The 15,948-nt window shown below is 34.9% G+C and overlaps 2 long non-coding RNA genes across 6 annotated transcripts; both read left to right on the top strand.

The window, feature by feature from the left end:
* Positions 1 to 4,395: 4,395 nt before the first annotated feature.
* On the top strand, positions 4,396 to 6,563 carry LOC104110451 (uncharacterized). Its single transcript, XR_689458.4, has 2 exons — positions 4,396 to 4,467; positions 4,573 to 6,563. It is a non-coding gene; the product is annotated as an uncharacterized lncRNA (long non-coding RNA).
* A 3,292-nt stretch (positions 6,564 to 9,855) lies between these two features.
* Positions 9,856 to 14,345, top strand: LOC104110452 (uncharacterized). 5 transcript variants are annotated; one of them, XR_001972056.3, is made up of 4 exons: positions 9,856 to 10,116; positions 11,385 to 11,497; positions 12,012 to 12,258; positions 12,341 to 13,071. It is a non-coding gene; the product is annotated as an uncharacterized lncRNA (long non-coding RNA). The 5 variants fall into 5 exon arrangements; XR_001972055.3 differs by having other exon boundaries at positions 9,857 to 10,116; positions 11,385 to 11,481; XR_689459.4 differs by lacking the exon at positions 11,385 to 11,497 and adding an exon at positions 11,818 to 11,894 and having other exon boundaries at positions 9,858 to 10,116.
* The last annotated feature ends 1,603 nt before the right edge of the window (positions 14,346 to 15,948 follow it).

The following is a 15,948-nucleotide window of genomic DNA, read 5'->3' as shown; positions in this document are numbered from 1 at the left end:
TGGTCGGTTTGGTTCGATTTTTTGGGTTTTTATGAACACCCATACCTACCTTGGTCTTAATTTGCCCTGCGATCGATTTGGCCCTAAGTAATGTGGTACACGGGTCATTGCTCCCACATGTGGGGCAAGTGCACAGATAGTCATTCTCAGGGATGTTGTTTAGAGATTAACAAGTACTCACTTTGTTATAGTTTATGTGAACCTATTTTTTTTTTGGCCTGTTCCAAAAAGAATGACCCCTTTTCTAAATTTGGTAATAATTTAGCTTAAACTTACAATTCTACCCTTAATGAAAAGCTTTTATAACTACACAAATACTCTGAGCCCCTTTTTTGACTTGTTTAGGACCACAAATTCCAAAAGTCTTCATTTTTTCTTAAATTCCATGCCCAGTCAAACAAGTTCACATAAATTGGAACGGGGGAGAGTACCAACTTTGTTCTGAAATTTAAAACTAAAAATCTCAATTTCAGGACAATTCAAAATATTTTTGTCCCGAAAAATTAAACTTAAAAACTGAAATTTAGGACGCACTATCTAATTCCTAAATAGCAACCCTATAGAATGGCTAAATGGTGTCATTTCTACCCCGCATGTCAGTCTCACGCAGGTCATGCCTCAGCCTTGCCAGTCGCATCTCGATTCACCCTAACTGCCTTTGACCAAGTCCAAAGGGATAAGTTGCATGTCTAGGGGTGGCATGTGGGCCGGGCCCGGTCCTAAGTGGGCCGATCCTAGGCGAGCCGGTTCTAAGCGGCCCCGGAATTCGCGGGCTTCTTGTTGGAATCGGTCCGGGATCGGGACCACGAACTAACGGTCCCGGGTTAAGTGGGCCGGTTCCGGGCCTAAGCAGGACCAAGCGAGACCAAGCGGGCCTAAGTGGGCCCAATGGATACTTTTTATTTTTTAATTTTTTTTTATACAAGTTAGAGAAAAAAATGGTAATAAAAATATCTAAGGCAATTTGTAAATTATATTATTGAATTGTCACATATATATATATATATATATATATATTCGATTTACTATATATACATCGTAATTATATAAGCTATATTCGATTTATATCACCATTGAGAATTAGCATTAAAAAAGACAAAAATATTTTAAAGAGATATTCAAAGCAATGCGTTATAATTTTATTATAGCATTAAAAAATTATGGCAATATCTTTCTTAGTCTTCCTCCCCCCTGTGGAATGAGCACAACAAGGTGCTAATACCATCATTGAGAAGAAAAAGAAACTAATCAAGATGTACCAAAATACAAGTTACATATTAATTTACATGGTATCTCTTACAAATTTCATAAATCCTTCAAGGTCAGGAGGAATTTCCGTTGGTGGTGGCGGAAAAGAAGCTTGGTCATCACCGCTTCCAGGCGAAGCGTCATCCTCCGCAAGTTCAACTAGCATTTCTTTGTAAGTTTCGTTTACCTCTGGTTGTGATTCAGCAAGTCCAAAATTTCTTCTTTCCGAACGGATCCAATATCTGAAAAGTACTAATTTTTCCAAGCTCTCCCTCATAGACGCTCTATAATCACCGAGTTGAAGTCTTGCTTGACTGAAAGCGCTCTCTGATGCCATTGTTGAAGCTTGAATAGTTAAAATATCTCGGGCCATCCTTGAAAGAATCGGAAAGTATTTTTCTTTGTCCTTCCACCATTCCAAAATATTAAAGGAGTCGTCGGGATTGACTTCCTCAATTCCCTGAGACAAATAAACTTCAAGCTCATTTAGTTGTGAAAAATTACTAGTACTAGAACCTTGAGAACCCCTGAACCCTGCCCAAGCACTAAATGCTCTTACTCCCGCAGTTCTTTTAGATGATTGAGATCCAGAAGAAGAAGGAGTTAGAACATTTGGTCTAGCATGATCTAATGCAACTTGATAAGCATTATAAATTGTTTGAACATTTATTTTAATTGAGGTTATTGCGTCCGGAAGTTTAGACAACTCCTCATCTTCAAGTGCTAAACCATTATAAACAGTTTCATACCAAAATTGAGGACCTAATAATTTCATAGTAGTATTTAACAATACAGCAACACCGTAAATATGGGAAATCAATAACAAGTTGATAAATTTCCCCACCCTCTGAAAAATGATCAAATAAATTTGCAAGTTCTGCAATATAAACTAAACAGTTAGAAATAGTAGGATAATATTGCCCAGAAAATTTATTTGTAGCAATATAAAATTTTTCTAAAAAATCTACAAGCATTTTAACATTAGCCCAATCCGTATTTGTAAGGTGCTCATCATCATCACTTACATGAGCATTAAACATTAAGTTTATGGGGTTTCTATATTCATATGCAATAACTAAACTTTCATACATGTAATTCTATCTAGTCGGACAAGGTTTAGGAACCTTTCTTTCTCTTAGGCCAAATTCATCTCATCTTTTAAAATATTCTCTAAGTCTACTTCTACGGTATGAATAAAAAAGCCAATTAAGAGCCATTTTAACCTTTTCAATTTCAACATTTAAAATTCGCATACCATCACCCACATTTAAATGGTAAATATAACAAATACATCTAACATGAAAGATGTTACTAAATGCAGGACTTAATGTAGTGGTAAACAAGGCTACAACATTTGTGTTACTAGTAGCATTATCCATTGAAACTGACATTATTTTATCACTAATGCAAAAATATCTACAAATATCTGTAATCGTGCTAGAAATAAACTGCTTTGTGTGACATGAATTAATTATTCTATAAGCAATAATGCGCTTTTGCATTATCCAATCCTCATCAATCCAATGACTGGTAACAGTAAGGTAATCACAGTCATTACCACTTCTACCAATATCAGTTGTAAGAGCAACATGACAATTTATATGAGTAAATAAATAGCGCAAATATTATTCATTTTCATGTTTATATTTATAAATATCGCTCTTTACGGTTGTGCGAGGAAAACCTTTATAAGTAGGATTATAAAATTTTCTAATATGATGCACAAAGTGAGGGTTAGAAGGAAAACTATAGGGTAAGCACATAACAGTAACCATTTTTGCCAATTCTTCCTGATCTTTTTTTGGATCATAATATAAAATAACACCGGTAACAGTGTTAATTCCCGGTTGAAATTGATTTGACCCGGTACTAAGGTCAGCCTGAGTAGGTGTACTTGTTCCCTCGGCCAAAGCTTTCATACGAAAAGATCTAGCTTTATCTTGAGGGTCTAGCAATATGTGTCTAGTCAAACTCCCCCCCGACTTCCAACATATTTAAAAACTAACTCTTTGCCACAAGTTTTACACTTAGCCCTTTTTTTTCTCTTAACTGAGTATAAAATGGCCAAACAAGAGATGTTTCTGCCCGTTTAGAAGGTTGTCTAGAAAAGTAGGGGCAGTAACAAGAGGGTCAGACGGGGCATCATTTGGATTATTATTAGTTGGGTTAACTTCAGGAGCAGGACTAGTGGGTGTATCGTCATCCGGTTGCGTTTCATCAAAATCTATTTCTTCATCAATAGTTGGATTACCATAAAGAGCATTCATATATTCATGGTTTAATTATTCACCGGGTGCAATATTATGGAAAAATTGACTCTCGATAAATTGTAATAAACTATTATCGCTATCAAGAATAGGAGGCGTAGGACGGGTAACAGGTTTGGGTCGGGGAGCCGAGGGAAGTGGAGGAGGAACAGATTGGCCACTAGATTCACCACTCTTGGATTTTTCCTTATTTTTACTAAACATTTTTTTAAGGAATAAGCCATCTTAATTAATCAAGCAAAGTAAATAAAACAAGCAAAACTATAATATTAAAATTTAAGAGTTAGAACGAGTTTACCGAATTGACGAACAACTTGTTGAAAATTAATTATCGTTGAAGACTTCAATTCACCAAATTCACAATTTTGCACAAAATGTAATAATTAAGTAAGCAATTATAGAAGAATATTAGAGAGAGATTGATGATTTTGTGAGGAAAATGAAAGAATGAGGGGGTATTTATAGTTGAAAATAGGGAAAAAGTATAATTATAAAAAATTTGGGAGGTTAAATGGCTATTTTACAAATAGCCAACGACTATTTTGGCAGACCAAACGGCTAGTTTTTAAATGGCCAAACGGTTAAATTTTTTTTAAAAAAAATTATCCGTTGGGCCCGGATAGGACCGTTTAGGACCGCTTGAACCGGCCCACTTCTCAGCCGGTCCCGGTCCCAAACGATCCAGGTCTCGCGGGCCTCCCCTATAGGACCGGCTCACTACCCAGCCCACCTCACCACGGTTTCGGTCCTATCCGGTTAGGACCGTTTAGGCCCACCGTCCATTTGGGCTTGTGATCCTGGACCGATCTCGATCCTAACCGGCCCACGTGCCACCCTATGCACGTCAAACAACTTCCACAACAACCTCCGTATTGATTACGGAAAGAATATCATTTCCAACGATCGAGTTAGCTTAATGGACGAACCGCGCAAGGAAATAAACAAGATAATAGTAATACTAAATATGTTTCATTTTCTATTCTATATATATTCTACTATCTTATAAGAGGGACTTTAACTTCTCTCATCTCACTCTTCTTGTTCTTATCGGTACCAGGCACACAGGTCTTTCAGAAACCTGGCAGATGGAGGTTCACTGATCAAAATGTTAACACCCGAGTTATATCAGAAAAGCTTTACCGTCTGCAAATTTCCGGTTTCACCTTCTCTGTCCTCACTTTCCTATTCTTATCTTTACACTTTGGTGAATTTTCCCATCCGGATCTTTGTTTTCCTGTCAGCTATCTTCTTCTCATCTTGTATTTCTCTGTTTCATCTTTTACTGCACTCTAAGACTTTGTTCTTTATGTGTTTGAGAAAATTCTTGAATGAATCAGTTGGGTGGTGACACATTTTTTAATTATTCCGTGTGGTAAAAGTGCACCTATCTACTGTATGAGAAGTGGCAAATCGAGTGAAGCATAATTTCTGCTCTTCAGAAATGGATGTCATGGTAATTTGTAGTTACCCGCGTTGGGGATTGCCGATTCAGATTTTGCTTTATCCTTTTACTTTATTTTCCAGCAAAATTCAAAGAGTTGGATTTCTAAAATCTCAAAGTAAAAAAACTAATCGAGGGTTGCAACGTTTGCCGGTTTAAAGAGGTCCTTTTTTGGGTATTTTGATTAGTTTTTGCCGCTGCTTTCTCTGAGGAACAAAGCGTTTGTTAACCCAGGGTTACACTTTACACTGTATGCTGGTTTCACGAAATACATATTTGTTTTCCTTTTTATGACCGATGGCAAATTTGTTTCGCATAAACCGTAATAGTTTGATTGGGGAAAAGCTTTGAATTTAGACACTAAGTTTGAGAAACTTCGATCTTAAAAAATTCTTGTAAGCCTTTTTGAGGTCGAGGAAATTTTGTGATCCTGGCCTTTGATTCCATGGTATCGAAAAGAGAAAAGGAAAGTATAATCCGATATTGTGCTATATAATATTTCCTTTTTTCCTTTGCATAAAGTTAGACCATAAATAGGTTTAACTTTATTTGATTTTTAAAATTATAACTGAATTACTGTTTTCCGTTAAAGCTCGGGATTTTACTCAATTCGTGCTCAATATTGAGTTCTGCTTGCTTAATACTTTTTCTCTGCAGAACCTTCAGCTTCTCACAATATATTGCTCAATATCTGTGTTGTATACTCTTTTTGTTGCATCATATTCAACTGGGAGTACTATAGTTATTAGTCAATATTTAGTTTGGTTGTAAGTTGTAAAGCAGGAAATGTAGTCAAGAGAAGATTCTTGATTTCCTTTTCCTTAAACATGTATACTAAGTTGGCTGCCTGTTTGTATTTCGCCGAAGCTCAATTTTTAGGCATTTGCTTGCCTCCATTGCATGCTAATGTAAAGTCTCTTTGAGAATGGATAGAAATTAGACTGTGTTGTACTTTGTTCTGATTGATCTTTATGATGTTAGTAGACTCAACTTCACAGGTTTATAAACTTTTTTGAAATAGCTAAGTCACAGTTGTCCTGTGTGAAAGGTAATTCGTAGTACCATAGTTTGTTTCATTTGGAACTCTTCTTTTGATTATGACAGGAGCGGCCTTGAATTACTATCATGATGTCAAAATTGACAAAGCGGTGATTTTTTCAGGGGTCGGATGCGTCTTGATTTTTTGTATAGGATCTGCTCACTGATAACAAAGCAGAATTTGATTGTTATTCAAATGACTCTGAAGATAGCATGAGTTATGCATCAATATGACCACACGCATCATTTATATGTCTTTACGAAATGGTCAATGACCATTAATTATGGGTTGGTCCTTTTTTCCCCTTCTTAAAAATAGTATATGAAGGCTGGTCTATATCTTTTTGTCTGAGGTTCATGTCATGACAGTGTTGAGAATAATGTATGCCTCGAAGGAGAGTACTGCCATTTGATGACTTAACCACTTTTGAAGTGACCACTCACTTCAATACCGATTTTCTATATTATTTCATTAGTTATACACCAAAATGGTGCCAAAATATTCAAGTGAGCGCTTGACTCAAGAACATTTATTTGACAAATTAACGACGTAATCTTAATTAACTATACACGGTATGTCCATATCACTATCTAGGGTAAGAATGCTTGAGATTGTTTTCAATGTTAGAATGTATACCACACTTCATCATTCTTATTTATGGATTGGGGGGAGGAGGGGGAATAGTTCTTATGGACTCAAATCTAAGGCGGAAAAATATCAACAACAACAACAACCCAGTGAGATCCCACAAGTGGGGTTCGGGGAGAGTAGTGTGTACGCAGATCTTACCCCTACTTCGGAGGAGTAGAGAGGCTGTTTCCGGTAGACCATCGACACAAGAAGGAAAGAGATAGTGTATCAGTAACAACAACGGAATCCAGAAAGATAACACCAGCGACACAATAATCAGAAAATAGAGAGCAAAATAGTAACACTAAGCAGTAACAAAGGCACAGTACTACAAACGCAAGGAATAATATGTACACAAAGGGCCACTAAACATACTACAACCTAACTTACGACCTTAATGAAGTATTAAGAACATAACTGGAGCCACTAGCAGCTTAAAACAAAACACTAACATACTAGCTTCTTATCTCCTAACCTATAACTGTAATGCTTGACCTCCATAACTTCCTGTCAAGGGCCATGTCCTCGGAAATCTGCGTCCGCATCATGTCCTGTCTGATCACCTCTTCTCAATATTTCTTAGGTCGCCCTCTACCTCTTCTCATACCCGTCAAGGCCAGTCGTTCACACCTCCTTACTAGTGCGTCCAGGTTTCTCCTCCCCACGTGCCCGAACCATCTAAGCCTAGTTTCCCGCATCTTGTCTTCCATGGGAGCCACGCCTACCTTTGTCACACCTTCTTTTTTCCGAGGGATAAGGGAGTTTTTCCAATTTAAGGACATTGTTCGAAATTGGATTATTTAATTAATCAGAGTCGCCACTTGGAATAATTTATTGTGTCCCAAGTCACCGATTTATTTTAAATCCCAAATCGAGAAAATTTGACTCTGTTTTAAGGTCTGCGAAAACCAGAAGTCCGAGTAAGGAATTCTGTTAACACGGGAGAAGGTATGAGGCACTCCCGGATTCCGTGATTTTAGTACGGTCGCTTAATAATCACACTTGGCTTAATTACCTGATTTATTATGTGTTTGAAAACCTATTGTGCATTTTTTTACTTTCTAACCGCTTTTAATTTATTTTAATTACTTTTTAGAATTTATGGAATTTATTTAAATAAGCCGCGATGTCGCGCACTTATTGTTTTTTGTACACATTGCGAATCGCGTCACATGAAACGCATCCGCGATTTACAACATGTTTATTATTAATTATTTGAAGTTATGGTCAAATCGCGTGAAACGCGCACTCGAGTTAGGATTTATGTATTGTGACCATGCCACGAGAACCGTACCCATAGTCATTCATTATTAACCGCGCCTAAAATAAGCCACGATGTTTGTTTATTTATTTTTTCTAAGGTTTGAGATTATCGTAACGTCATGAATTTATGGAGTAAAGAATGTGGAAAGAGTGTAAGATTCCCACTTAAATTATTTACAAGGCCAAATTATTACTAACTTGTGAAAACTATTTACAATGACCAAATTATTATCATTCTATATCTCAAAATTATATTAATATCACTTAGTTATAAGAATTGGGCTAATTACACTTCTAAAAAAAATCGGCAATTTATTGTTAAGAAAGTAGGCAAGTCCTCTGACTTAAGAATTCTGATTTTGGCCATTTTTATTGTATTATAAATGTAGCTTCTATTATTTCAAAACCATAATCACTTCATTTTTAAAAACCTATTAATTCCTATGACTAAATGAGGAACAGTAATGTCAGTACTAGAATCTTAATCATCAACAAACGAACATCAGTTTTTATTCCTGATTATTCACACAAAATAAACAAAATAACAAGACAAATTTAATGAGAAAAATAACACCTCAATGACATATGCTCAAATAGACCAAATATATCGTAACAGTGAACCATTCATAAGGAACCAACACAACACGGTTTGAATTCACTCGAATAAATCGAAAAAAAATGAGGATAGAAATGGACCTCATAAGAATTTAGTAAAAAAGATCTTCTCCTTACATTTGAAAGTTGTCGGTACAGTAGTAATGAGTACTCAAACCAAAGACCCGATCGGAGTTTCGAACCAAGATCTCGCCGACAAACTCGAACTCGACTGTTGACTCTACTGTTTGGCGTGTAAAAAAGGATGTTATGAAGTATTTTTGTTGGGTTTTGGGTGATGAATTGCTGAATTTTTCGAAAGAAAGACGAAGAAAGAATGACACGAGTAAAAATTCTCTTAACGTAGAAGAAGAAAAATAAATTTCTCTCAATTCCCTCCTCTCTCTTTTTTTCTCCTTTCTCTCCCTCCTTTTTTTCCTCACATTTTTCTTCTATTTATAGAGAAAAAAATCGGAATTTTCAGATTTTTTATTTATTTTTTATTTTTAATTAAAAAGAATTTTCACTTCCTATTTTTCTTATTTTTTTAAAAAAATAATTCTCCACCGTTATTTACTTTTATTTTTTAATTTTTCACTTTTTTTTACTTTTAATATATTTAAAATCTCACTTTTTTTACTTTTCTTTTTTTATTTCCCACTTATTTTACTTCTTTTTTTTTTAACTTTTACTTACTTTTACTTTTATTAAAAAAAAAATCAGATACCCTTACTTTTATTTTTTAATTTCAACTTTATTTTACTTTTCATTTTTTTAAATTTTCACATTCTTTTACTTTTATTTTTTTAATTTTTCACTTTCTTTTACTTTTTTATTAAACAATTTCCACCTACTTTTACTTTTACTTTTTAATTTTATATTTCTACTTTTCCTATTTTTTAATTCCCATCCGAAATTTATTTTAAAAAATAATAATAATTAATTTTTATTTATTTTCGATTTTTAATTCATTTTATTTAAAAATAAAGATAAAAATAATAATAAAAATAATACTAATAGTAATAATTGACCTTTTAAATTATTATTAATTTTTATCCTATATATATATATATATATATATATATATATATTAAATTTTTGAAAATATTTACATAGTAGAAGGTGATAAAAATTCAAATATAATCAAAAATTAGGTGCTCACAACTTTCACCCGAATATTTTATTCCTAATCTTATCTAGCTTAGTGCGTCCGCACATCCATCTAGTATATACTTATATAGTAGAGCGCAGAAGCAGCTCTCCGTCGACATCCCTACTTGCCGACAAAAAAGGGGTATTTTAGTCATTTCAGTCTAATTTTGTGTTGAATTCTCTATTACTATGTCCTTATATCTTATAACGCATGCTACTTAAATTAACGAGGGTTACATAGTCATTTTATACCTATACAACCTGACAGCACCGCTCCACAGCTCATGTGATTCTCTCTCTTCAGTATTCTCAACTTATTATCTGCGATACAAGTTGCAACCCCGTTCCTCCATGGATTTTGCCGTACTTTCGCATTCATAGCTTAAATTAATTCAACTTCCATTTGTGGATGCTCTACCATCTTCTTCACAAGATAAATTGGGGTTTGGACTTCTTCGCTGCTCTAACTTTGTTGCATCAAGGTAATCACTTCGTTTCAATTTACTTCACTGATTTGTACTATTTCATCTCCGCTCTTCATCTGATAGGAATTTTCATTTTAGAGAAAAAAATTATTTGACTTTCCCCTATTTTGAATTTGCATAGTTGTCGAAACTCTGAATTAATGGGTTTTTGTTGCTTCGTTGGAACTGAAGAAGGGGGCGGGGGAATTCACAACGGTGCTTGCTTTAAATTTTAGTATTTTTACGGAAATTTATTGTGAATATTGGTGTGGATTTAAGGATTTTTACATAAATTTTATTGTGAAAATTGGTATGTAGAAATTGTTTTTATTATTCTTTGTGTCAGGAGGGGAGGTTAGTTGCGTTCTTAGGACTCTGTGTGTTGAAGATTTTCTGGTATTTGCATTAAAACAGTGTGTTTCAATCTCTAATTTTTGGTACAATTTTTTCAACTTTAGTGGTAATGCATTGGTAGGGCAAACCTCTAAATCTAGGTTTTAAATAATGAAGCTTTAGAATGCACTCATTTCCAAGACGGAGGGAAAATTGGATTACTGTGATGAACACTTTTGTTGGTTATTGCACATTGACACATGTTAACATAATAGTAAATCTGATAGGGCCAGGGGAAGAGATGGCTTTCGCTAATCATGCTATAAGAGAATTATATTTTGTTGTTGTTGGCGTTCCACATGTGCCTTAACTATCTTCAGATCTTCTTATTGAACTACCTTCTCCAAATGGTTCACATCATTATGGATTATGTTTTACCGGTCTTCCCTTGGATGGACTGCTTTGTCAGTAAAGCAACAAGCATTTAGCTATATAAATGATCTGCTTCAAATGAAAGGGCAAATTAACCAAAGAATGAAACTTGTAATAGGTTGTGTGGGTTGCTCTGATGGTAAGCACCCTCCACTTTCAACCAAGAGGTTGTGAGTTCGAGTCACCCCAAGAGCAAGGTGGGGAGCTCTTGGAGGGAAGGATGTCGAGGGTCTATTGGAAACAGCCTCTCTACCCCAGGGTAGGGGTAAGGTCTGCGTACACACTACCCTCCACAGACCCCACTAGTGGATTATACTGGGTTGTTGTTGTTGTTGTTGTTGTAATGAGACTTCTAAGAGGAAGAACAACTTGGAAGACCGTGCCAATTCGCAAAATATTTAGCATTATGTTAGGAAGAGATTAAGCTAATCCACTTGAACTTACTTAGGAATATTGAAATGAATTAATTCTAGAAAGGGATAGATTTAAGAAATACTTGTTGCCTTTTGTCCTAATTTCAGGAAGCTTTCGGGTGTAACACATTGCTTTGCTTATAACAAGACAAATAATAGGCCTATCTTGCTTGACTACGATGGTACTAAGATGCCTGAGGATAAGGTGAAAAAATTCCTTGGTAAAGAATTCATCTCAGTTTTGAATGGTTATTATACACAATATATCGTTCTACCATTAGTTTCAAATTTTATGTCATTTTGTTTAATTTCGATTCCAGAAAATATTTCAAAAGCATCCTATGTTTTTGTAGCGTTGAAAAATGTAAAACAAATGCAACTGGGTTTACAATACTTAAAGAGGAATGTATACTATTGAAAGAACACGAAAGTAGCAAAAATAATGGGAATTGGTACAGTACCATGGGTCCTAGAGCTTCTACAATAGATAGTTTTCATATAATTTGGTGGATGTGGGTAGGGATTTTACAGTGAGTGGCAGGGGTAAGGATTCTTTGAGCCACTGGTTATCTCCATGTCCAAGACTCGGCTATCAGCTGAACATGGTTATTTTAAAAGGTTTGACATTGTTGCTACTTTGGTTTCATTAACACAGATTAGATTATTATCTTCTTCTGTCTTTTTCAACTAACTGTTTGTATCTCTTTAATTTAATCCTTTATATATGTGGAATAGGATTTACAATGGGAATCACGCCCAACAGCTGCAGACATGGACTGAAAAGAGCAACATTACCTATTATGGAGCTTTATACAGAAGCAAGAGATGGTTAGTCAATAGATCAAAAGGAAAGTGCTCTGGCATGGCATACTCAAGAACCCGATCCTAACTTTGGTGTATGGCAAGCAAAAGAGCTTCTTGATCATTTGGAGAGTGTACTGGATAATGAGCTTGTCAACACATGGTTGAGGTGAAACCACATGTATGAGAAAAAGGATGATGGTTGAATAATATTTCAAACTCGATGAACTAAAGTGGATACTAACCTTATTCATTTATTGCAGGATTAAGCCGAGGCATAGTTGTTCGGAGTCTAATGGCGTCAATGAAGAGCAGAGGGTAGCCACCACTTTTTTCTATGCATAAGCGATGGCATATCCGACAAAGACATGTTTGAGAGAATTGCAAGTCATCTATCAAACCTCTTTTTGCTTGATAAAGTACAAGTGTTTGCATCCAATGTTGATCAGAAACCAAGTATGGCCTAATATTATCTTAATGATATAGTTGAAGTTACAAAAATGCTTCAACACCTTTCAAAAGCAACTGCAACATCATCAGCTAGCGCCTAAAAAGCCAAGTCATGCAACCTCCCTTAAATTTGTATTGTATAGTTAGTCATACTGCTTATCTACAAAAACTATTCAAAACTGACAACTCTTTCCGGAAAACCCATTAGAAAGTAATTTAATGGTAACTAATATGAGTTTAGGCTACAAAAAAGTATTATTTCATGACCTTAAGGAATTCCAATATAGGTTTCCTTGGTTCATACTACTCTATGGTATACATTGTTAGAATACTCGATATAGATTTCGGACCTCAAGGTGCAAGTGCATTTACATTATATAGATAATGGGAGTCATTTAATCCCTGATTGCTTCCCAGTTCTTCATGTGCTTCTCTTCTCGATGAAGTTCATTTGCTTGTTGATGTTGATGTGATTAAAAAACTTGGTGCTTGCTGAAAATTCTCTTTGTCAAGTCGATTCTTGCTTAACCCCATATCTCCAAAATTTTCTATGTAAAATACAATTCATAGCACGACGGAAATCTAAGTGTTTCAAATAAGTTCTAACTTGTTATAGTGCTATCTGGAATTTTGTTAGAAAACTAAGAGGTATGAATGTCAAAAGCATGTATATTTTTCCTTTTGCATATGATGTTAGAGACAGAAAAATAGTAAAGTTCACCAAATTTTTTCGTAGTGTTTATGTTATCTTTGACAGGTAAAATGGGATGAGTACTTTGTGCAGCTTTTTACTTTCTTTTTTTATGCATGTAGGAGCTTCTTCAAAAGCTTTTGATTATGATTTGGTTATTATTCAAGCTGGTGTTGGTGGCTATGGTGCTGCTCTTTGCTCCATCAAGAAAGTAAACCACCTTGCTGTAACTCTGTGGTGGATTGAGTTATATAGGTGTTGGTCTTCGCTTCTGCTCTTAGTTGCAGAAGAAGACTTGTGAGAGCACCTCTATTTTATTTTGTTAAGATGTATAATTCATATTCAGTTGAATATTATCCCAGTATAATGCAAATAGTCGGCAACGAATATACAACTGCCTAAGCAAAACACCCTATAGCCTAACGAAAGAATAAGTCATGGAGTACCAGAATCTGATAAGTGTGCGTATATGTGTGGGAACCAAGTATAGGAGAGTAACATATATGTTTTAGAACCCACACTCCCAATTCATCACAGTCAAGCTTGCCAAAAATCCTACTTCTACAATTGGTAGGTCACCGGGTTATTCAAATAAGTCGTGTTTTCCGTGGTTTTTCCATGTTACAACTTCCGTACCAATTCGGTCGATCCGGAATGGATCGGTTAAACATTCCATTAGGGAGCCTGGTCTTGACTCTTCTGTGTGGTATACATTCTCGTTCGGCTCTTGGTCTTTCCTTTTGCCTCCCCAGTTCAACAATAGGATTCTATCTTCTGGTTAAGTAAGATCTTAGTCATTTCGCCTTTGTGTGATAACTGTAACTTTCTGGAAGCTACCTTCTGCCTATCCGGAGTGTTGGAAATATAGCAATATTTTTTGTATTTTTTATTTCCCGATCATTGGAAGCAATCTTCACTGGCACAAGGATCGGCGGCGGGGATTCGAATTCCCCTGGGGGTATAGGTACTACGAAAGGAAGTTGATCACGGAGAGAAGGGCCTTTGTCGGATCAAGAATTTGAACATTAAGTATTTGAATTTGAGATTCTACTACTATCTATTTCATTATTTTATTTATCAGGTTTGAAATTTATTATTTATACTTTTTAGTGGATCTTTTAGGCATGCACACAGAGCAAAACTTACTAGCTTCGAATTAACTTTTAAATTATCTTCCTCACTGCCCCTACAAAAAAACCATAATTCGAATCAAATAATTAAGAGATTATAATTCAAATTACAGTGGTTAATAGATCACAATTTAGATATCATTTGAATGATTTAGTTAAGGACATTTCGAGTTTCATCAACTCTGTTTCGAGTTTCAATATATAACGAAGACGACTTGTACCAAGCAACCTCTTTCCTATTCTTTAATCATTAACAAGTCTTTTACATATTAATTAGTCGATTGTCGAATTGACCGCAAGAAGATTTGGTAGAGACGCAAATACAAAATTTGTATTATGGCAGTCAGAAGAATATTCTTTTTAGGCACCCCACAATTCGTGCTTTTGAAATTTTTATTCGAATATATCTTTCATTTAGACCTTAGCCGATCTGTATACTTTTTCTTAGGATCGGGAACTCGGGTAGTGCGGAATTTAGCCAAATAATATTATAATGATAATAACAAAGACAATGCAAGTTGATAACAACGATAATTAAAGCATATAAAAAAGAAATCAATTTAACGTGGTTCGGTCAGTGTGACCTACGTCCACAAACGGAGATAGCAAATTCATTATAGCAACACAAGAGTACAAAAGAGCGTACAAAATTAGAGTAAATACTCTAATTAATCCCAAATACCCCCGAGAGAATAACCTCACAAGATCACTCCAAAGAAAGGGGATCACATAAGTGTTTTCCAACACTCAACTCTCTTACAAAATACTCTCAATTACTAAAGGAGGAGAAGAAACAAGAAATGAAGACTCAAGTCTTGTTGGTGTGTTTAAAATGAATTAATGGTCTTTCCTTTTATAGGCAAAAAAGTCTTGGTCTCTTAGTTGTAAAAGAAAAGATACAACTTGTGCAAATGATATCCACCACACAATGTAATATTTTTGGGTCCCAAAATATATTGCCAACAAAGTCTACTTTACAAATAAGCTTATGAGATGAATTCCACTAGCGAAAATATTGGTCATAATTACACTTTTAACTCGAACATAAAATACCTTTGTTAAAGTTCGTTAGGATTTTTAACGCATTACAATGCAGTTTGTGTTTTATTTTTTACATATTAATGTGGAGATTGTATAAATAGACAACGCTATCGTTCAAATCAGAAAGAAATGATTAACTTGTTCAATCTAAAAAATAGTTTTCTCTTGCATTTTTTAAGTTGGATGAGCCAGTAAATAGTTGGAGATAAGAATATAGAGTTTGAGTGAACTTTTTATGGGATTAGAAGACAACACATTGTCCAGAAAATAGAAAACGACGAGACATCACCTTGATAGGAGTAATTTCACCAATAATCACTCAACCTATATTTTATTGCATCAAAGTTATTAAACTATTTGTTACAGTAAAAAGTCACTCAATTGTGCTTAAATATATGACTAAACTATCCTTAATTAAATATTAATATGAGGAGTAAGAAAACTTTTTAGGGATATGCAGGTAAGGGTAAAAGAGTAAAAACAAATTGAATTTTTTCTTGATTATATAAATGGACACTTATTTTGGACAAAAATAAAAAAGCAAATTGGTCACTTATTA

Source organism: Nicotiana tomentosiformis, chromosome 8 (genome assembly GCF_000390325.3).
Source record: "Nicotiana tomentosiformis chromosome 8, ASM39032v3, whole genome shotgun sequence".
Classification (NCBI taxonomy): domain Eukaryota; kingdom Viridiplantae; phylum Streptophyta; class Magnoliopsida; order Solanales; family Solanaceae; genus Nicotiana; species Nicotiana tomentosiformis.
The sequence above is the reverse complement of the archived record's forward strand: the minus strand, read 5'-3'. Positions and strand labels throughout refer to the sequence as shown.